At 38.5% G+C, this 22884-nt stretch overlaps 1 protein-coding gene across 1 annotated transcript in view; it reads left to right on the top strand.

Moving 5' to 3' along the window:
* CDYL (chromodomain Y like) overlaps positions 1 to 22884 on the top strand; it is a 108836-nt gene that overhangs the window by 25849 nt on the left and 60103 nt on the right. The window lies entirely within an intron of this gene.

Genomic DNA, 22884 nt, shown 5'->3' with positions numbered 1-22884 from the left:
TGTAGATTTTTAGGCCAGAAGAAGTTACAGAGGTGTACATGTATTGGATAAACTTCATATTAATATGTGAAAGAAACATTTGTTGATTCCTAGATCTGAAAATAGTTATCGGAAGGAATCCTCATACACTGTACTTGGGGCTCCTCATGTTCTTTAGCATATTTCCCTGTTCATTTCCTAGATTTAAATAGCTGTCCCCAGCTGTTGTGCATTAGCAGATCCCCACTGCTAGTCTAAAAAATTGGCTGAAACTGTTCTTTAAATTTAGAATTTGGTCTGAGTTTAATTTAGCCAATGTTTACTACTATAACTTCTCTTTCTCTGGAGAGAGAGGCTCAGGCAGTGAAGTAATAGCATTTAAGAGATATAGTAACTCTCGGGTAGCTGTAAGAAAACTGAATCTGAGGAATTAAAAGAAAATATTCTTGACAGAACATGAAAGTAACCATAACATGCTAAATAAGCAAATAAGATACAGATTAATATAAAATTCTGAATATCTGATGATATGACTAGGTGTGTTTTAAGTAAGTATTTAACTTTATTGAAAAACCTACTTAAAATATGATACATCCATTAAAGGCTGAACTCTGTAACTTACCAAGGTACAGGAAACTACAGAAAAGTACAAAATACTGTGTATTTTTCTGCCACAGAACTACATCACTGAGTCAGTCATGGCTAAGTAAACTTGAGTTTTAAGTACCTAATCCATTCGTAGCAGTAGTGGCAAGCTTTTTGTACATGCATAGAGATACCTTCTTCATTTAAGTTTATTCAACTGTCTCAATTAATTGAGTAACTTACTAAAAGCTAAGAAAACATTTTGTTTTTCAGAAACTAATGTCTTATATATTACTGTCTAAATAAAAGGATAGGTATGAGTTAATATGTTTCACTTCCAAAGTCTTGAAGCATAAAAATAAATCCAGGTTTAGCTCACTGCTACTGATTATGTTCTCAAAATGATTTATAATAAAATCATGTTAAGTAAAAAAAAAAACAAACCAAAACAACAACCCCCCCCCAAAAAATCAAGTCTTTAAGTGCATAACTTACTTTTAGTTAAATAATACTAAAATAAACAATAAGAAAGGAAAGCTTTATCATAGAATCATAGAATCGATTGGTTTGGAAAAGACCTCCGAGATCATCGAGTCCAACCCTTGGTCCAAATCCAGTCCATTTACTAGATCATGGCACTCAGTGCCACGTCCAATCTGCGTTTAAAAATCTCCAGGGATGGTGAATCCACCACCTCTCTGGGCAGCCCATTCCAATGCCTGATTACTCTCTCTGTAAAGAATTTCCTCCTGATATCCAACTTAAATTTCCCCTGGCGGAGCTTAAGCCCGTGCCCCCTTGTCCTATTGCTGAGTGCCTGAGGGAGGAGACCAACCCCCACCTGGCTAGAACTTCCCTTCAGGTAGTTATAGACGGTGATGAGGTCACCTCTGAGCCTCCTCTTCTCCAGGCTAAACAACCCCAGCTCCCTCAGCCTCTCCCCATAGGACTTATGCTCCAGTCCCTTCACCAGCCTTGTTGCTCTTCTCTGGACCCGCTCCAGCACCTCAATATCCTTCCTGAACTGAGGGGCCCAGAACTGAACACAATACTCAAGATGTGGCCTCACCAACGCAGAGTACAGGGGAAGGATCACTTCCCTGGTCCTGCTGGCCACGCTACTTTTGATACAGGACAAGATCCCATTGGCCTTCTTGGCCACCTGGGCACACTGTTGGCTCATGTTGAGCCTCCTGTCAATTAGTACCCCCAGGTCCCTTTCTGCCTGGCTGCTTTCCAGCCACTCTGTCCCCAGCCTGTAGCGCTGCAGGGGGTTGTTGTGGCCAAAGTGCAGGACCCAGCACTTGGCTTTATTGAACTTCATCCCATTGGAATCAGCCCATCTCTCAAGTCTATCCAGATCCCTCTGCAGAGCCCTCCTGCCTTCCAGCAGGTCGACACTCCCTCCCAATTTGGTGTCATCTGCAAATTTGCTGATGATAGACTCAATCTCCTCATCTAAATCATCAATAAAGATGTTGAACAGGACTGGACCCAACACAGACCCCTGGGGAACACCACTAGTGACCGGCCGCCAGCTGGATGCAGCTCCATTCACCAGCACTCTCTGGGCCCGACCCTCCAGCCAGCTCCTAATCCAGGAGAGGATACATTTGTCCAAGCCATGGGCTGCCAGCTTTTCCAAGAGTATATTATGGGAGACAGTGTCAAAGGCCTTGCTGAAGTCCAGACAGACCACATCCACAGCCTTCCCCTCATCCACCAGGTGGGTCACCTGATCGTAAAAGGAGATCAGGTTGGTCAGACAGGACCTGCCCTTCCTAAACCCCTGCTGGCTGGGTCTAATCCCTTGTCCTTCCTGAAGGTGCTGTGTGATTGCACTTGGGATGATCTGCTCCATAACCCTGCCAGGCACCGAGGTCAGGCTGACAGGCCTGTAGTTGCCAGGGTCCTGCTTGCAGCCTTTTTTGTGGATTGGGGTGACATTCGCCAACCTCCAGTCATCTGGGACCTTCCCAGAGAGCCAGGACTGTTGGAAGATGATGGAGAGCGGTTTGGCAAGCTCTTCTGCCAGCTCCCTCATCACCCTGGGATGGATCCCGTCTGGTCCCATAGACTTGTTAGGATCCAACTGACTCAGTAAGTCGCTAACTACATCCTCTTGGAATACAGGAGGGCTATTTAGCTCTCTGTCTCTGTCTATCTGCTCTAGAGGCCAGTTGTCCTGAGGGCCACCTGTCTCACTGGAGTTAAATTTTAGTTTACATGCTAATAAAAATTCATGTAAGTTATAAATAAAACCCTGAGTTTCCTTAATTCTTTTAAGATTAAGAATGATGCATTTCTTGGATGAATAAAAAAAAAAGCAGTTAAATCTTTTCACCCCTTTAACATCTCATGAGTGATGTATTGTCCTGTTCAGAAAAACCTGCCAACTATGGTTAAAAGATAGTATTTATCATTTTGATTTAAGAATACCAACCAGTGAAAGTGGGCCTTTCCTTAAAACGTAGAATGCAGCTGCTGTTAAAATGTAAGATTCAAGCAAGTGGAAAACCTTGATGGAAAACAGGATTAAATCTGTGATGATCTTAAGTTTATTGGTTTGGGGTTTTTTTTCTTCCAATGAATCCATTCTGCTCCCATGCCTCTGAGTCTATTCATTCTCGTTAAGGCACCTATCTGGTGCAACAGGGAAGGGTATACCTGTAAAGAAGAACTGAACAAACTGAGTTATAAAGGATTTGTTCCCAAAATGTAATGAAAGAGAGAAACAAAACTGCACTCTGAATCTTTGGAAGCTGCACATAGGGTTGAAGAGGAGTGAAAAGATTGTTGAACTGAACTGGAGAAAGCAGCTCTTGCTAAATTGATTTGATTAATTCCCATTTTGTGTGCGTGTCCTGGGGAGTTAAAAAGAGTAGGAAAGAAGGTGGGAACAAAATTGAGTTAAAGTAAATTTGATTAGTGGATAGATGAAAAGAAGGATAGAGAGGGAAAAGTAAATTTAAAAAGCAGATTGAGCAAGAGCTATCTGAACTTTGTTCTAGCCCATTTGCAGTACCTGAATCATTCTTTATTTTCTCCGCTAAATTTGGCTTTCTGTTTGGTGTGGTTTGGTTTATTTCTTATTCTCTGCTGCAATTGTTAGGTTGTGGTGGGTTTTTTTTCTGATAACCAACAGTAAAAAAGCCCCGCCAAACTCAATTCAAACTTATTTGAGAATGCTAATGTGAAGTTAACGACTCACTAAAGTGTAGGATTACTCGTGAGTCAGAAGACTCGTGGTCTGAAAATGCCCGCAATTACAGCGGGCTGGACCCGTATAGCCAAACAATAGGAGATGGAAATGAGCAGCTTCCAGGTGCATTTCCATTGCAGCATTGAAGCTGAGCTGAGTGGGGACTCTCTGAGTTCCCCTTTTCATCCTTCCCAAACTACGGTTTCCTGTCTTGTATCAGTGCTGCTGCTGAACTGATGAGACACTTTGGAGAGCTGGTGAGTTTTATACCAGGTCAGGGTACAGGGGGTAAAAAGTTCCCGAGTCTTCTCCCTCTGAGATCAGATGAACTCCAGTGTTACTCCCCAGGGACGGGTGTGAGACACCCTAGGATGGGAACAGTGGGACTGCAACAGAAATACTTCAGTTTTAATAAAACTCGCCTCATGGGAGAGCCAGAGAAGTGGCTATGTGATGTGATGACCTTTTTTAAGGCTTTGGCTTTGTTTGCTGAATGGGTAGGAACGTTGCAATACTTAATTATGTGTTTAATCCTCTAAGGGCCCAGTTATTAGGGGGCAGTTGATTGTGGGTAGGAAGAGAGGGAAAGAGAAGAGGGAAGATAAAACTAGCCTGTAAGACATAGGTGTGTGTATATTGTGACAGTGGGACAAAACGTTCCAAAGAATACAAGGAGGCTTTGGACATTTTGGTATCTGTACAAGAACAGTTGTGATTGATCACTGAATGGTGCCGTTTCTTAAGAGTCATAAGGATTGTCACATAACATTAAGCAGAAGGGAGAATTTGCAATTCCCGGGAAGAGCTGTCTTTAGTGGGAACTATATCTGATGCTTGCAAAGGCCGTCAAACCGAACAGCAAGGTCTCTGAGCTGAACCCAGCTATCCTTTTTGAAGACCTTTTTCTCTGTTTTGTTTTCATCATCTACTTATTGTCAAAATTCTTAGTTTCACAGTAATTCAGAAAAGCTTTCTGAAGCCTGTTAGCTGACAGAGAGCAAAAAATAATTAAAGGAAAATAACCCAGTTATTCCCCGGAATTACTAGCTTTCCATTGATTAAGGTAATTAAAACGATTCTTCAGGAGCTGCAATATCTTTATAACTGATATAAGTGGTAGAGAAGGTACTAGTGAAATCACGACTGCCTGTTTTAGTTATTGTTTATAATTTACCTGCAGTATAACAGCTTACCTATAAGCCTCTTTAGACCTTCATTCTGTTCCATCAGACCTAAATGGAACAGCTAAAATTAATGTTATGTTGGCATAAATTAGCACAAGTGTCACAAAACACTTGTGCTAATTTGCGATAGTGGATCAAGGGTTGGACTTGATGATCTCGGAGGTCCCTTCCAACCCAGCTAATTCTATGAAAAAGTGGTGAAGTTCTTTTCTTGTACCTGGATGCTCCTTCCTGCCCCTTTGCATGGCAAAGCTTTTAAGCAGTAGTGGCACAACATGATACCGGAAACAAAATTAAGTTTAATTTTTTGTTTATTTTGACATTTCAAAACTGGATCTGTTTCCCAGACTGGTTTCTGGTGAAGCTAAAAAACCTGTGCTAATGTTGGGGGGATGGTCTAAAGAGCAGGGACTGTTAAATTGGTACCGGTGCCCATACTGAAAGAAACATTACCTCCTATCGTGATGTTAGACACCATTGTCTCACTTATGCTGGTATTTTTAACATATTCTTATGGAAATGTTGGGGGTTGTGTGGTTTTGTTTTAATTTAGAAGGCAAGGCTTTTGCACTATGGCAGGTCTCTGGCACTGTTATCCTAGGTATGTGATTGCCTAATATCACCTTGCTGTGGGATATGATTGAATTCCATTGAGGGTGTTAAGTGCTGAGGCTGTAGCAGGCTGTGTATGTATGGAACATCTCACTTTTGTGTCTGGGTTAATCTGGATTTTACCTCTGTGGTGGCTTTCTGATCTTAAAGTGTTACATGTTTTCAAGGTCCTCTGCTTTGTCTGCCTTTGAAAGCTAATTAACCGTCAAACATCAGGGTCCTCATTGAAAAGGTTTCTGTGAAGAGCTAGATAAAACTTAGATGTTTCAACACAGGGAAATTCTGACAAACAGGATTTGTTTTGGTTTGAAGGGTTTGGGAGAAACTGTATAGGTTAGTGGGGCTTTTGTCTTGGTAGAAGTCAACTGAAATTAACTTTTTAATAGTAGAAATTCTCATGTTGTCTTTTTTGGGAATAGTGAAGTTGGGCTGAATTTTGATCCTTCAACCTGCATTTTACCACTATGGCATATCATTTTCAGAGTGTCGTCATTTAGGAACCTCGGTATATTATTTACTCAAAGGAACCAAGATCTTTGGCCAAGTTATTTCTTCCAGAACGCACAGAGTTTTGTCTCCTTTATGCTTCCTGCACAGGCAGGTGGGAGGGCTGCCTGCATAATGTGGGGAAATTCATCGTGGGGACTTCAGGAGCTCCGAGGAGAGGCTATAATGTCAAATTGTCTAGGAAAAGGAAGTTAAATTGATTTTAAATTACATTAAGGAAGAATGCATTGAATTGCATTAAATATCATGTTGAGGTATTCCAAACTTGTATCAGACAAAGAATGAAAAAGTGTCCTATGATTTTATTGAGTGGAGAAATGAAACTTCCAGAAGAATTGAAATTCCTCATGAAAACATCAATTTAATGAAAACAGTCTTACTAATAAGAAAATATTTCATTAGAAAAATTCCTTAAAAGAGTTAAATTTATTAAGTAGTTATCTTTGTGTTGCCTGCATTTTCCAAACTGTCTCTGTAACCCTGATTCTAAAGTGTCACTGGTCTGAATGAAACAGAACATACGGTCTACTACTCCAGTTCGAGCACTTGATTGATCTGCTGGTGGCCTTAACTTTTCCTTAAAGCTTCTTTACCCTGCTATCAATGAAATGTTAATCCTCATCTTTATACTTGTTAAAAATACCAAGTAGCTTTTGATATAAGAAGTGCTCTACTGCACTAGCCCAAAGATCCATCTAGGTAGTAGCAAACAGGTAGAGAATAATAAGATATCACAGAGCGACCCTTCTTTTGGCATGCCCTTCTTGTTACTGGGAAACAGTAATTTAAGAGCTTCCTGAGCTACGGTTTGCACTTAGTATTTAGTAATCTCTAATGGATCTATAGTTCCTAAATTTGTCTAGTCTCTCCACTATACAATGAGGCAATACGTTCTGCAAGTTGGTTTTCATTTTAATACTTTAATTTTTCACTAGGTATCTCCTGCTTGTTGTTGTTTTTACCGGAAGTATAGGAAATATTTCCTATTCATTTTCTTATTCCTCATGTCATATACCTCTTAACTGAAGAGTCGGTCTGTTTTGGTTTTCATTCTTTGAAAACTGATAGTTCTTGCTATTTGAGATCATCCGATCTCAAAAAAAGATGGAAAGACAACTGCACGTGTGATGTGGATATTATTTAAGTTTATACCATGCAGGACATGAGAAATTGAAGCAAACTTCAAAAATTTCATTAATTGTGTTTTGGGGTTTTCTAGGTGAGGAAAAGGTCTGATCCCCAGAGTTCAAGATTTTTGTATTTGTGATGAGTTGTTTAAGCAAAAACAACCCTGTGGCAGGTGGGAAGTACAAAAAAAGATGGTGCTTTAGATTTGAGGGGAAGGTGGGGTGAACTAAAATAGTTGGACAAAGCATAAGAGAAAAGCACACTTAGAAGGCCACTGTTCCTTGTAGAGACCTGTCTAGAGGCTTTGAGATCTATAGCTTGTTTCAGCAGAGGTTTCAATTTTACATGTAGCTCATCTTGGCAATCCTGTCAAATATCAGGAGTTTCAAAAAACAGCCACTCAGAGTACCCTCTTTTCTAGGAAGTTGGACTGTAAAGTTATTGGCTTGTTGGTCCAGTCCCACCTGTATAAGACATGGGCATTTCTATCCCATAGACACATAAATTTTAAGTACAGTCAGCAGAACTGTAATTTCCACTGTTAGTTTAACAAAGTCTTGAAGGTTTTCTCTTTAATTCTGTATATTACCAATTTCATTCTTCAGAACTGGCTCCAAGCTCTTTGATAGAGAGAATCATAGCATTTTAATTTGGAAAGCTGTGAAGGTCTAAGAGAGAACCAGCAGGACTTACATAGCAGTGTTTTAGGGCTTGAAGAGGCTGATTGAAAAAGTTACATTATGGCTGATGGCAGAAGAAAGCTTAGGCTGCTTCTAATACACACATTACTCTCACCAAAAGGACTGTTGCTCATAATGTTAAGCTAGGAAAGAAAAGGCAAAATAAATGAGTGCTTTAGCAGTGGTTGGTCTGTGACAGTGTATCTCTTTCATATCCTGCCATACACTAGTAGGCAGGAAAAATAGCAGCCTGTAAGTTCAGGTGCTGGTAGGAGGGTGTCTCTAAGGTGCATGCACACTGATGCATACAGGATCAATTAGAAGAAATAAACCTCTTTCCCCCAGACTTCTTTTTTAAAGTGACACTTGATGTTTGTGTATAGTGGAAACTGAAATGAAGAGTCACATTCATCAGTAACTTTATCCTTTAGGATTAAGGAGAAGTCTGTTTCACTTCCCTTTTTCCTCACTTAAATGAGATGTCACAGATTTATGGATGTTTCAAGAAGAATAATTTAATTCAGAAATTGGCATCTGAATATCTGGATTTAAAAAAAAAAAAGGGTTGACTTAAATGCTTTTCTAGTTTGGAAGCAGTCATGCATTGTTTTTCTTTGTGAAATGGAGTTCTCTGAATGAAAATTCCAATCTGGTCCTTGAATAATTATTTCTAAATATGAGATGACAAGTTAAAATGACATTGTGTCTGTGGACCAAAAAAACCTTTTGCTTAACCGTTCTCATGTTTATGGTGGGAACTAATATAAATTCTTTGCAAATTTTTGTCTATTTGTTTTCTGGATTAGGATGGCGTCCTTTTGACTTATTCTCTGTTTTAGTTGTTAGAAAGCAAGACTTCTTGAAACATACAGTCAAGATAAGGAATACACAGAAGAAGAAACAAGGCCCTAATCCTTTGTGTTGACATCACATTGTTCTTGATTACTGCGAAAAGATTCATGTCATAGAACAAATGATTAAAGACTTGGTAGAAAAGCTTTTGAAGCTGAACTGACTTTTCATCCTTGTGTAATTGCAGACATTTCAAAAACAAGGAGCAAAAGACAAATAAGTGCAGGAAAGAAATTGGAATATTTTAATTTATACACTTTCCAGTATTTTAAAAAAAAGTAATTAATTAGTCTTTAGGAATTCTTGATTAGGCATTTAATTATATTTCATACTTATATACAATTTGTAATTATTTTCGTGCATATAAACTCAGTATTCAGTCTTTAAAGCGATCTCAAAAAATAATGCATTCCTTCAGGTAACTTCCTCATCTCTGATTTTTATTTTCAGACTGGGGCACTCGGGGTTAAATTTCCCTTGGGTTCATGACAAACCCATATAAACCATTCTGCTACAGAACTACAGCAATTTTCACCATAATTCCACATTTTCGTTATTCCAGAAAAACTTACCACTGCTGTATCTCCACTTCCTTGAAAAAGTTACCACTGCTGTATCTCCACTTCCTTGAAAAACTTACCACTGCTGTATCTCCACTTCCTTTTTTCTTTCCTCTGCTCTGTCCCACTTGCATCATGTAAGGATATGATTACACAATAAAGCAGCTGAAAGCCAAAACAGTTTGGATGTATTTAAGTTCAGGCAGATTGGATCACTAGTTTAATGCATAACATTGCTACTTTTTGGGAAAGGAAGGAATCAGCTATATTTTTTACACTAACAGAGCCAAGTACTTCCAGATTCAACAGAATATGAAACAAAGGTGTTTGTTGTCATGCATTATAATTATGAAAATGAGGAAGGTGATTTTTTAAGACCTCATCTCTTCCAGGGAAAAAACCCTAAATGTTACATTTCCCCAGAAATTATGTTTATACATGGCTAACATACCTTAAAAGAAAGAAAATATAAGAGGAAAGCACTTTTTAAAAGAAAAAAAAGTTCAAGGAGTTATTATAGGATATTTAACTCCACCTAATGCTTAACTGTTTGATTTCAGATTAAAAAAATCTATTTCCCATTGATGGCTTGACTAATCTTACACAGTACTGTGAAAAGCATAGCCATAAAATAAAAATATAAATCAGTGATATATATAGAATCATAGAATGGTTTTCATTGAAAGGGACCTTAAAGATCATCTAGTATTAATGCCACTGCCATGGGCAGAAACACCTTCCACTAGCCCAGGTTGTGCGAAAACACATCCAGCCTGGCCTTGAATACTTCCAGGGATGGGGCATCCACAACTTCTCTGGGCAACCTGTTCCAGTGCCTCACCACCCTCACAAGTAAAGAGTTTCTTCTGTATATCTAACCTAAATTTTTGCTCTTTCAGATTGAACCCATTACTCCTTGTCCTATCACTACAGATCCTGATGAAGAGTCCCTCTCCAGCTTCCTTACAGGGCCCCTGCAGGTACTGGAAAGATACTGTGAGGTCCCTACTCAACCTTCTCTTCTCCAGGCTGAACTTTGTCAATGAAGATTGTGACGGGTCTAGAGGGGAAACCATGTGAAGAGGGCTGAGGTCTCACTTGGTCTGTTCAGCCTGGAGAAAAGGAGACCGAGGGGAGACCTTAGCGCAGTTGTACAACTTCCTCGTGAGGGGAAGAGGAGGGACAGGCACTGATCTCATCTCTGTGGTGGCCAGTGATAGGACCCAGGGGAATGACCTGAAGTTGTGCCAGGGGAGGTTTAGGTTGGATATTAGAAAAAGGTTTCTCACTCAGAGAGTGGTTGTATGCTGGAACAGGCTCCCCAGGGAAGTGGTCACAGCACCAACCTGCCAGAGTTCAAGAAGTGTTTGGATGATACTCTCAAGCACATGGTGTGACTCTTGGGGCTGGTTCTGTGCAGGGCCAGGAACTGAACTTTGATGATCCTTGTGAGTCCCTTCCAACTCAGGATATTCTATGATTCTATGATAATTTTCTCAGCCTGTCTTTCTTTTCAACTTTGTGGCCCTCCTCTGGACTTGCTCCAACAGTTCCATGTCCTTATGTTGGGGGCCCCAGAACTGTATGCCATATTTCAGGTGGGGTCTCATGAAAATGTAGTAGAGGGGGAAAATCACCTCCATCAACATTTTGACCACTCTCTTTTTGATGCAGCCGAGGATTCTGTTTGGCTTTCTGGGCTGTGAGCACACACTGCTGGCTCATGTTGAATTTTCATCAACCACCACCCCCAAGTCTTTCTCTGTAGGGCTGCTCTTAGTCACTTCTCTGTCCAACCTGTAGGTGTGCCTGGGATTGCCCTGATGCAGGTGTAGGACCTTGCACTTTGCTTTGTTGAACTTCATGAGGTTTGCATTGGCCCACCTCTCAAGTCTGTCCAGGTCCCTCTGGATGGCATCCCTGCCCTCCACGTGTCAACTGCACCACAGAGCTTGGTGTTGTCAGCAGACTTGCCAAGGGTGCACTTGATCCCACTGTCCATGTCGCTGACAAAGATGTTGGACAGTTTGGCCCCAGTACTGACTTCTGAGGGACTCCACTCGTCACTGGTCTCCACTCAGACCATTGAGCCATTGACTGCAACTCTTTGCCTCAGGCTGTCCAGATAATTCTTTATCCATCCATATATCTGTAACTTGGTGACTGAATATTAATTATAAAAATAACAAGGAAAAAGTTGAATTTTTGTAGTAATGTGTGGAAGATGCAGTCTTATGAACTACATGACAAACTACAGCAGTTTGGACGTGGTTTACAGGAAGTCCTTTTACACACTCATTAGTGCTTTGGATTGCTTCTATATTGGTGCATTTGTTTTAGAGATTAAATTCTGTTCTCTGGAGCACTGCTGTAACGGTAACAATATGAATTAATTTAGTTTAATTTTTAGTACCTATAGAGGTAAGATGAAATCCTATGCTGAGTAGTACTATCTGTACTTTATAGTGCTAAAGTATTAAAAATTCTATCCAAAATGATCACAAAAGACCTTTTATATGCAAACATCTTTTTTTAAGGCATGCTTTAAAATATATTCAAGTTAATTATGACCTATTTAGAATTTACAGGTGATAATGGGCATTGCAAACAAATGACTAGATTAATTAGCAGCACCTGAAAAAAGGGAAAGTATCTGTTTTTAATGAAGTTTCTGAATTCAAAATGTTTTAAAAATGTGACTATTTCTATAAACAGATGGACTCTTCTCAAGGCATTTGCAACATAAATTCTTTGTAAGCAGTATAGGTATGCAGTAACAATGCTAAGCAGTATAGGGAAAAAGGAACTTCACCTGTCCTTCCAGGCAAATTTGAAAGAAAGCAAAACATGCTTCTGTATTTCAGTGTTTATGTAACTGTGCTATGATAAAATAGGTATGATGCCATATTCATAGAATTTGGACACTTGCTTCTAAATAAATTATTTCTATTTTGTGGAAGTGGGTGGGGGTGATGGTTACCAAGGTTAGAAGTTTGGAAGACCAACCTTGGCTGAGCATTCCCTGAATTGGAATGCGGACTTCTTTGTGCAAAGAAACTGGCTGGCATTACTTCTGTAGGAAAGAGGTTTTGTGGGGCGATAGCTGTTTCTGAAGGGTAGTTCCCCACTGTTGGCACTGGCCTGTGATGACCATTTCTCAGTGCAGGCAATCCATGAATAATGCTTATATTGCAATGTGAGGATAATTTCATGTGAATTTTTACCTTCTTTTTGTGGCATTACTGTGGATATCAGTTTTTTTCAATGGAGAAAGGGCAGTAATGCTAAGGTGTTGTATGCAAAAAACAGCTCTTAAGTGAAAGTGTCCGTGATTACAGACGGCGTATTTAAACTGACTTCAAATATGAAAGGACATAGTGAAGGGGAAAATAGAAGCCAGTGTATTACATGCTTAAGTCTTGATTCTCCATGCACACAAATTAGTGAATTTGTCTGTTTCATAAACAAAGAGGTGAGTCAGTGACTTATTCTCTACAGCCTATAGAGTATAGAAATAATAATTTGAAATTTATCAGTGAAGTAGTACATATAACTAAGGAAAAAGAAAGATTTTGGCCTAACTTAAAAACACTTACTATATAAAAACCCCTCCTTTTTGTGAGCAGTTTCTCTGCCACAAACAACTGCATAGATTGAAGTGAACACAGTGATTTTTATTTTTTATAAATAGTGTTATTTTGCAGAGTATTCTACAAATTACTTCAGTGTTGAAACTAGAGAAATGAGTAAGGATTTAATATGCCATTATAGTGTAAAATTTTGAGGAAAATAATCCTCAAGGCATTATTTGGAGAGCAAACTATGATGTGGGATTAGGAAAAGCACTCCAAATAACAGTATCAGATTCACACAGGGACAGAGGAAAAGGAGTAAAAAGCAACTGAAAGTGAAGGAGATACATGAGATGATTTTATTGTTTCCTCAAACCCAAATTGAGTCCATTGGGTGAGTAAGGGTGCACCAAAAGCCAATACAGTATCCATATCTGGTGGAAAATACAGAAATATATGTTCTTCCTTTTCAAAAAGCACATGGTAGTTTACTTACAGTATTTTTGTAGTAATAGTAGACAGTTGCCAGATTATTTTATATGACATCTGTGCAGAGGAAAAGACTGGAATGCAGATAGAGAAGGACATTTGTACTTGTAGAAGGTAACTCTTAGTTCCTTTGTTCTTGAGGAGGGACTGTAGCAAGTGGTAGTGCTGTGCCATTTCTGCCTAAATGGAGATTTCAGCTGTGGTTCTTTTTAGCCAATGTTTAGGCGATGCTTTCTGGTCAAAAATAGTGTTCCAGGAGAAGTGGTTTGAGTAACAAATAACTTTATTTTATTTTATTTTATTACCCAGTTCTGGAAACTGCATGTATTTCTCCTTATCCTAGTTCATTTCAGAGATAGGAAAAAGAAGATGCCTATGAAGAAGGTTTTTATATCTATATTACTTCAGAAATTCATGTTAACCATGTAATAGAGAAGTTACTGCTATGCAGCTTTTTGAAAGAATCTAAATTATTAAAAAATTAATTTTATTACCTCAACACAAGCTGCTGTTAATGAAGATGCCATTTTCCAAGCCTAAAATGCTTTACTTTTTGTGCTATTTGTTGTCCTTGGCAAAGCATGAAGGATTTAGAAATGGGACAACATGTTTTATCAACCAACATCAAGGTAATCAGATTAATACCTAGTGTCTGTTACTTTTAGTATGCACATATAAACCAACATTGGATAGGATCAGTAAGTAAATGGAGCTTAAGACAATGCATATTTTCAAAAGACAATAAAAAACAGTCTTAGTCATCAGTCCCTTTGATTCAGGACTTTTAATATCAATGAGTAATTAGTGACTCAATATCAATTGAGTAATTAGTGACTTGATGTTGAAATGTATGTATCATGCCTAAAGCATTAGATGCATTTCAAGAAAATTGTAATTATTGGAAATATGTTTTCATGCAAATTACACAAACAGAGGTATATGTATGTTAAAACCAGTGATACAGTGTAGGTTAGTTTTATTTCTGATTTACATGTTTGGAGGACGAAGCTTAGGAACTCCTTAAAGTTACAAATATTGGTGAAATAAGAAAGTCATTTGAACACATACTGTATTGCAAAACTTGTCCTAGTCACGTGCAATGTGCAGGCCTGGTAAAAAGCTATTAAGTGCAAAGATCATGAACTTATTTGCATGTACTCTGAGTCTTTTTTTATTTTGTTAGGAAGGTACACACTGGATGAACATTGTAGAACTTCCCTGGTTTTAGAAATAAACTTTAAAACCTTGGTAGCTGGAAGAATCTTTGACAAGCAGAGTTACCAGCAATCCCACATCTCCCAAGAAAATGGTAGAGTGGAGTCATGGAAGCTGCAGTGGTATTAAATAGGAAACAAGTTTAGGTTCAGACTAAAAGATGGGGAGATGGAGGCACTTGAGACCCAAAACAGAAAAATACCTTTTTCCATCTGGAAAAATAGTTTGTCTACTAATAAATCCCATAAAGAAACAGGATGTCAGAACTAAGAGGCAGCCGTGCAAGCATTGAGGTTGATTAATTAGGGGGAAATTCCATATCACCAGCTTTTGTAGCTGGGGTTAGATCAAGTATTGAGAGAAGTCGTATTAAAGGCAGAGCAACCAGGGACCTGTGCTCATACAGCACATTCTTCTAGGACATGTTGAAATTGAGGTAAGGAATACAGAATGAGCCAGCAAATGGTGTTGCTCTTAACTATGTGGAATTGTTTAGTGTGTTTCTATTTGAAAACAAAAATGTAGTCCTGGTCTTATATCCAGAAGCTTAATTTCTTACTGAAATAAACTTTCAGTGGAAGGGCGAGAGGAGACAGGTAGGAGGCCATAAGTGCATATCGTGCCTTCCCAGATGCAGTGATTCCAGAGAAAGCTGTCACTACTGTATTTAGAACTAGAATCTCAGGACCCCTAGGAGAAAAAAGGAAGACGAGACAGCTACCGAGCAAGCTTCTAAGAGCTGAGCTCTGTGTCCCTTCTTACTGAGGTTTGGTCAGGTGATTTACAGTAGCAGACCTGTCACTGTTGCTTCTGCAAGCAGTAGGCTGCTGAAAAGTCTTGTTTGGTGTTGGTAGATGAAAGTTTTATTGTAGAATTAAATGAAATTTGATAAATTGACTACAGCATACCAAGTTCACTCTGCGACTGTCTTGTGATTTTTATACTCCTCTTTTTTGTTACAGTTCCCGTTTCTGAAGTTTGCTTAGCTGTGACAAAGTGTTCTTTAACATTTCAACTGCAGTTTTGTTGTGACCTACTCTGTCCTTAAGATATTCTTTTTAGATAAAATATTTTGAATCTTTATCGGTCACTTGTCTTTATAGAGTCTTTGTTCTTGAGCAGTACTGAAGGTCCAGTTTCTCCTGCTTTGAAAGAAAGTCTGTAGTCTTGATGCTTAATATTGACAAATTCTTCATCTGCTACTCTGTATTAATCTACCTGAAGGAAGTGACAATGTTTCTGTTGGCCTTATCCTGTAAGTAAATAGTTGTCAAGCTGTTGAAGCTCTTAACAGCTTCTTGTTGTGAGTCAGCTTTAGACAATTGCTACATTTTTCCAAATTAGCATGCCCAGAATACGGGCATCTTTGGGTGAGAGTTTTTCCTTTCATGTTGCCAGAGTTGCCAATAATAAATAAGCATTTTGGTTTTCTATATTTCTTCTTTGGCAAAGTGTTGGCAGCACCAAGCTTGGGACCTTCACTTTTCATGACTGCAGTGGAGGGATACAAGCAACAGAATTTGGCAAGTGCAGACAAAATATTTACCTCTGAGAAAAAAATATTGAGGATTTTTTCCTGAGATATAGCTTTTACAAATGAATTGAAGATGGGAACAATTTCCTTTGGCATTCTATAGTGGATGATGCTGAAATCTTGTAGTAACTGATAATGAAAAAATTTTTAAAAACTTAATAACACAGTAATACTAACGTAATAGCTTTGACTGCCAAAAATGCGTATCCTAAATCCAATGCTAGTGTTTTTTAATAGTTTCTTCTGATCAGGGCCATTTCCATTTAAGGTGATAAGCCTATTTGATTCTACTTGTTCTTACTTCAAAAGGAGAAAAACAGTGCATGTTTGGTAAGAATACATTGTTGCAGGTGTTTGTTTATATTGTATTTGTACAGATATTAACAGGTTTGCATGTACTTTCATTCTGCTTTTGTGCAAAATAGAAAATGTATGTCTGTCTTACCTTATGGTAAACAAAAGGTTAGAGCTGTTGTGAGCAGTGAGTTGATGAGAGTAAGATTTTCTAACCATTCTTGCAATAGTTACATAACTATAATTAGGGTAAAGCAGTTGATAAATTCTGCAGCAGGTTGTAACTTCCATTGCAACTGTTGTAATTATTTCTATATAAATTGTATCTATAAAGATCTGTGATGCTGACATTTTAGCATCAGTCATCAGTGGTGACTTGTGAGAAAGTAAAATCTCAAACTGTTTGCCTAGGGAGTTAATTCTCTAAAGCAAAGTGATTGTGTCACAGGTCCTCCCTCCACACTCATTTCCCTAATGTCCTCTATGGAGAAGGCTTCTTACAATGATTTTTTTTTCTGATTGTGATCTGTATCTTTTAATAGATCATAAATGAGTTGCACATACAGTGATACTGTTTTTTTAATGTAGGTACAAGGTATAAAACTTTCTAAAGTGCCTTTTCAGGAGCTGGCTGTGCAGCCAGGCATGGCATGCACCATAGCTGTGATTCCCTGGAATCACTGGCGTTGATGAGAATGCAGTAATTAAATTATTTTGTGTATTGTCTTTGTTTAGACCATGGAAGGGTGTAAATCTTAAAGCTGATAATAAATAATGAGCTTGACTGAGACGATTGTGATTTTATAGGCAACTTGATTAGAAATTTATACAGAGGGTAAATTAAAAAGTGAATTATGACCTGCAGGGCAATATATCAATTGAATGTTGTGGATAGCCACAAAGTTAGCTCTTGCATGACTTGTGTCCAGGAATCCTAAAAGAATGGATAGTCTTTGACTGAAATAGAGCTTGTGAAAAAGAAAAATCTTAATATTTGTTTTAGCATAGCTATTTAAGTTTTGAAAGGAGGGTTGAGGTATTACACGGCTAGCATGAAGGACTGCAGGAAGTGTATTATTAGCCCTTTATGGGACTCCTGCTCATAGGCATGAATGTGTTCCAACCTCACTGCACACACTGCTTCCTCAAAAGGAGGTTGGGAGTGGCTGTGGGTTGTGAAGCGATGATCCTGTATGAGCTCATCCTGCTGGTCCCGACTGCCTGAAAACAGTCGAGTGGGTGAACTTTGTATTGGCAGGCTTTGGGCCGGATCAGGTATCATCCCTCATCCCAGAGCTGACACAAAACTAACCCAAAGCTGTATCATCTGCTGTAGCTAATTTGACAGAAAGGCAATAATCTGTCCACATCTGATCCGCATTTATTTTGTACAGCTCTGGCTTCCAGAGCAATGTATATCTAATACAGCCGGCATGATGGCCAGAGAGTCCTGTACTGTACAGACACTCTGGTCAGTCATGCCATAAGGATGCAGCAGCTCAGTTTACAACAATTCATCGACTGTTAATCCAATCAGTCTGTTCTGCTAATCAAATCAGTCAGCTCCAGGAGCATGTGGTGGGAGGCTTACATGTTCTCTCCCTGGCTAGCCTGAATGGAGCAACATGGAACTGCAGTGAAGATGAACTCTTGGATTTATATGATATCCTAATGTAATTTTTTAGTGATTCCATTTGAACTAAAACTATACAATACTATGATTTTGATATTCTAAATATATGTGCTAAGCTGTTTTTAAAATTTACCTGCTGGTGCTAACTGCAGTGAGAAATACTCTGACCTGACCTTAAGTCATACTACTGGAAATTATGTATTTTCTGATAAAATATGTGCATTGAAGATTTTAGTGCACATTTTACAGACCTTCAAGTGTATTTTGATATCCTCATCACATGTGTTTTGAATAACTGTCTTCCCAAAACTACTTTCTCCTTTAAGAAAAACTTAGTACTTAATGGTTTTTATGTTGTATGCTGCTATATATGAGTTTCTTTTTTAATGTAGAATGCATTTATTTTATTTACAATAAGAAGTATTAGAATACTGCTTATCATTGACTTCTTCAAGATTTTAATAAATAGAAGATATAATCACTCATAAATATTGCTGATTGCTTATGGATGATCATTTAGGTCCCATTTGTATGCGGAAGAGTTTCCAATTTAAGCAAGGATGATTGTTCACTTGTAGAACATACATGTGTGTAACATAAGGCTTGCATGCATTCTAGCTTCTGTCTCTAACTGGGGGAATGACTGCAGCAGTAATTTGGCTCAAGTGGAGAAAATCAGTAGAGTGAAGCAGTTGGTGCTGTGACACTCACCTCTACATATTCTGCTGTGCAGCACTTTTATTTTGGACTAGATTCAGTGGAGCCTCTCAGGATCAAATATCCATGCTACTATGTGTGTTGAAACTGTTCAGAGCTGTTATTTGCTTGGATCTGTGTGTCCCCTTAGGGGTTGAAGCATGACAGATAACACCATTACACTCGTACATTTCCACTTCCAGTTTATATTTCTCCATAAAGAATCCACATCATAGATACCAAAACTGGTCTGTGAAACCATTGCACAGTGAGCAGAATAGTGCAGAGGAGAAAAGGATTTGCTTCTAAATTGCACTTTTGCTCTGAACCAAAACGCTAGTGTAAACATAATGTTCAGCTAACAGAACAAGGCCTTCTATAGTTTACAGACAACAGATAAAGTCAAATAGATTGTATTCTACTCACTTTAAATTAATTTAGCCTGACATGAATGTGAGGACAGAAAGGAACATAATGGGAATGCAAAAAGGATTTATTATAAACAAGGCAGTGCTCATTGAATATTTACATGCCCAAGTATGTTTATTTTGCTCATTCTGGTTTTTGTTGCCTCCCCACTCCCTGACAGCTGTACCTTTAGTTTAATCTCTTTAAATGTTTTGTTAAATTAAAGCATGATCTTTTTATATATATAACATACTTATGTATATACACACACAAACACAGAGAATTTACAAATGTACCCAAATTATAATGCTTTAAATTGAGAATGTTCTTTTGAATTTCTTGCTTACTTTTATTGACCTGAACTAAAGATCTTTCATCAGGCATTAAGGATGGGTGTCCTTTTTCTGACAAAGAGGTTACTGGACCTGTCCAGCACATAGGTGTTTGTTGTCCTCTGCTGAAAGGTGCAGTCCTCTTAGATGTGTCAGAACATACCGCAAAAGCAGCTGCTCTCCAAACCAGTTATTTCAGGATGCCTACATTAGCTCAGGTATCCTTAATATCTAAACCAGGTCACTTTGACAGAATTACATTAGGGAATAATTACAGAAGTTGTGCTGTGACAGATGGGGAGGAGCTGTTGTCTCTGAGCGCAGGACAGGGAGGAGGAGTTGCAGTGTTGACATTTCCACCTGGTGCAGCTGTAGTCAGACAGCAGTTTAACCTGCAAGCTTATCTTGTTCTTGTCTGTTTGTTTGGGGTTTTTTTGTAAGTGTAAATGCAGTATATTTTGCTGATAAAAGCTATTCAAATCCTCAGGGAGAGAAAGCAAGCACAAACCAATTTTGCCACATTCATGGAAGGAAGCGAAATTTACCATCGCAGCTCCAGTTGTGGTGTGTGGGATTATAATTTGTGCATCTCACCCTTGTTGGATTGTACTTCTGAGCAGCTCATTGTTTTTCTGTCAGTTTTTCTGCTGGTTGAGTTTTTGAGTGTCATTGATCAGTATCGCCCAGGTGGGGAAAGCAACAACTTAGTATGCTAAAATAAACTGGGAAATGTTACTTTTTTGCCACCCAGATAGTTTGCCTGATAACTTTCCCTCACACCTGTTTTATATTTTCTTTTTTTTATATAATTTTCCATTTTGTTTTGTTTCTTCTACAACACTTGAAAACTAACAATGGATGGCAAATCCTGCAGTACAGACCCTTTTAATTACTAAAAATAAATATTGCCCCATGGCGGAAGGCATGGGATACTGTAGAAATGGTAGTTGTCACAAACTAGTTGTTGCCAGCATTTCTGGTGTGATTATGGCAAAGGATGTGGCCTTGCTCTTCTCCCACTGGTTAGGGACACTCTGCCAGGTTCTAACTCTCTGAACTAACTTGACATAAGATGAACTCAGCTCCAGGGCAGCAATAACGGGGAGAAACAATACTGCCTGTGTGGATGCTGCCTAGCTGTTCCAACAGGGTAGCTGTATCATCAAACCACACCATGACTGATGTGTCAGGAAGTAGGAATGTAGATGTTTTTACCCACCCAGTTACAATCTCTTTTTTCATTTTAATATTTGGGTGTAAATCACTGGTATCTTCTAACGTCAGACTTCGAGGTGTCTTCCATTGTATTTCATGTCAAATCACCACTGTAAAGCAAAGGAGAAATGGATGACTTGGACAAGCTTTCTTTTTCAGTAGGAGAAGAGAAGCACAAGTTTGTAGTCTTTGTTTTTAGCATGAAACAGTTTAAATAAACCACTAGTTCAGGATGGATATTCCTATTCTTGTTCTATACTCAAGCTCTGTGCGTATTTTGTAAGCATTCCAGTTTTCTGCTCCCAAATCTGGATGAGAAACACTTATGTAGCTGTTATCATCAGCAAAAGTATTGAGGCCAAATATTCCTGAGCAGTTTTTCAAGTCCTTCTAGGGGAGTCAGACTAATCAAACCGAAGCAATCCAAAAAGAGTCCCTCAGTAAAGCTCTGAAGCTGCATGATAAATTGCATATCACAGGTTAATTGCTATAATTTTTGTGTTATAAATAAAATAAAAAATGTATTCAAGAAGAAATAAAGGGTTAGGAAAAAATCTTTTAATCAAAAAGAGCAATGACAAAATGGGTTTTGTTGCAGGCTTGGACAATACAGCTAAATATAACGGTTTTCTTTATGCATTTCTGTTTGCTCCATAAATCATCAGGTTAAGAATGGATTTTTGCATCTCCTGTTCTAGAGTTCATCTGTTATCTCGGCAAGGTGTCTGGTTTTTTGGACGAGAGGGATGGCTTCCTGCTTGAAAAGGGCATGCCCTTAATGGGTGGCCTTTCACTATTGAAAGACTGTAGCAGAACTTTGTGCCCAGTAATTGATGCTGTTTGTTACAAAGATTTCCTGTTAGAAAATAAAATTACCTTGCTAGTAGTAGAGATCTTTCTCTGAGAATTGTGTTTTTAAAATCTATTTTAGAAGGTCGAGAGAGGCAGAGAGGATAAGCAAGACTATAGCAGTAACTGCTTTTTTGACAAGATATGAAGTTTGATTCATGAGTTTGGTTTTAGTTTTTAATTTAACATTTCTGGCTTAGTACTTGAAGGTCTTTTTACTCAATCTCCACTAAAAAAATTTTGAAGGCATATTTCTCTACAGTGTCTTTCTTATTTGGAGTTGTGTTTTCTTCTAAGATGTTCTGAAGTAGTTAATGGAAAAAACAAGTTTCCTTTTTCTAGATGCATATTTTTTTAAGTGCAGTAACTTTACTAAAAAGTTAAAGAACTACAATAAAAATAATTTTAAGGTATTTTAAGATTTTAAATAAACTTTGGACAATTTATATTGCATTTCTCTCTATAAAATGTATTCAACTCTTCAGATCATAAACAAAGCTAAGGTAGAGCTAGTTTGTGTTTGATTTTTATTTGTGTGTTGTTGATTTGGTTGAGTTTTTTAAGACCTGTGCAAACAGAACTGTGCAACATCCTAATGACGGGACAGCATAGTAGAACACCTGCAGGGAGTCACATGCAGTTATTGGGTATGTCCCTATATTGCTGATGAGATTATAATAATAGTAGTCATTTAACCTCACTGTTGAAAACCAGGGAGTACATTATGATAGCATGCCACATGCTAATTGAGGTGTACTCTTAAGAGGATCTGTTGTCAGCAGTGATGTGACTTGGTAATGAATCACATACCGTTTATATGTGCACCACACATAGTTGTATTTTCCTTCCATCCTTCTAAACTGTTCTGTAGACATTCCATTTCATTAATGCCACTGCAGTAAATGTTACTGTTTCTTCAGAGCTTCTAGGTACATGTAATCTTGGCTTCTGTGCATCGTTTTTGTTCAGGAAGGGCTGGGAATTAAATTAATAAGTGATAGTCTCAAATTCTACCTTTTTTTTTTCCTTCGTTTTTAACACCAAAAAGAAGAGAGAGATGGGTAAGAAAGCTGTATTGGTCCCAGAACTGAAATGAAGTGGGATGGAGGATTTACCAGAAGAATCAGCCTGGGTAGGAAAAAGGAAATAAAAAGGGGAAATCCTAGAGACTAGCCTTGCATTTATCTCTCTTTTTTGATAAAAGAATTTCCTTTCTGGAGGATTAGCGTGATTGGCATGAGTTTTGGTCCGAGGCATGAGCCTCTGTCCTTGCAGCTGCTGCTGTCTGCCCTGTGTGCTTTACCCCAGTGCCTGAATTCCTCCAGCCTGTGGGTCCCACATGCAGTTGTAGCATGTGC

This window comes from Manacus candei, unplaced genomic scaffold (genome assembly GCF_025592945.1).
Source record: "Manacus candei isolate 608988 ecotype Guabito, Panama unplaced genomic scaffold, ASM2559294v1 h1tg000049l, whole genome shotgun sequence".
NCBI lineage: Eukaryota > Metazoa > Chordata > Aves > Passeriformes > Pipridae > Manacus > Manacus candei.
Note: the sequence above shows the minus strand (reverse complement) of the source record. Positions and strands in the feature narration are given on the sequence as shown.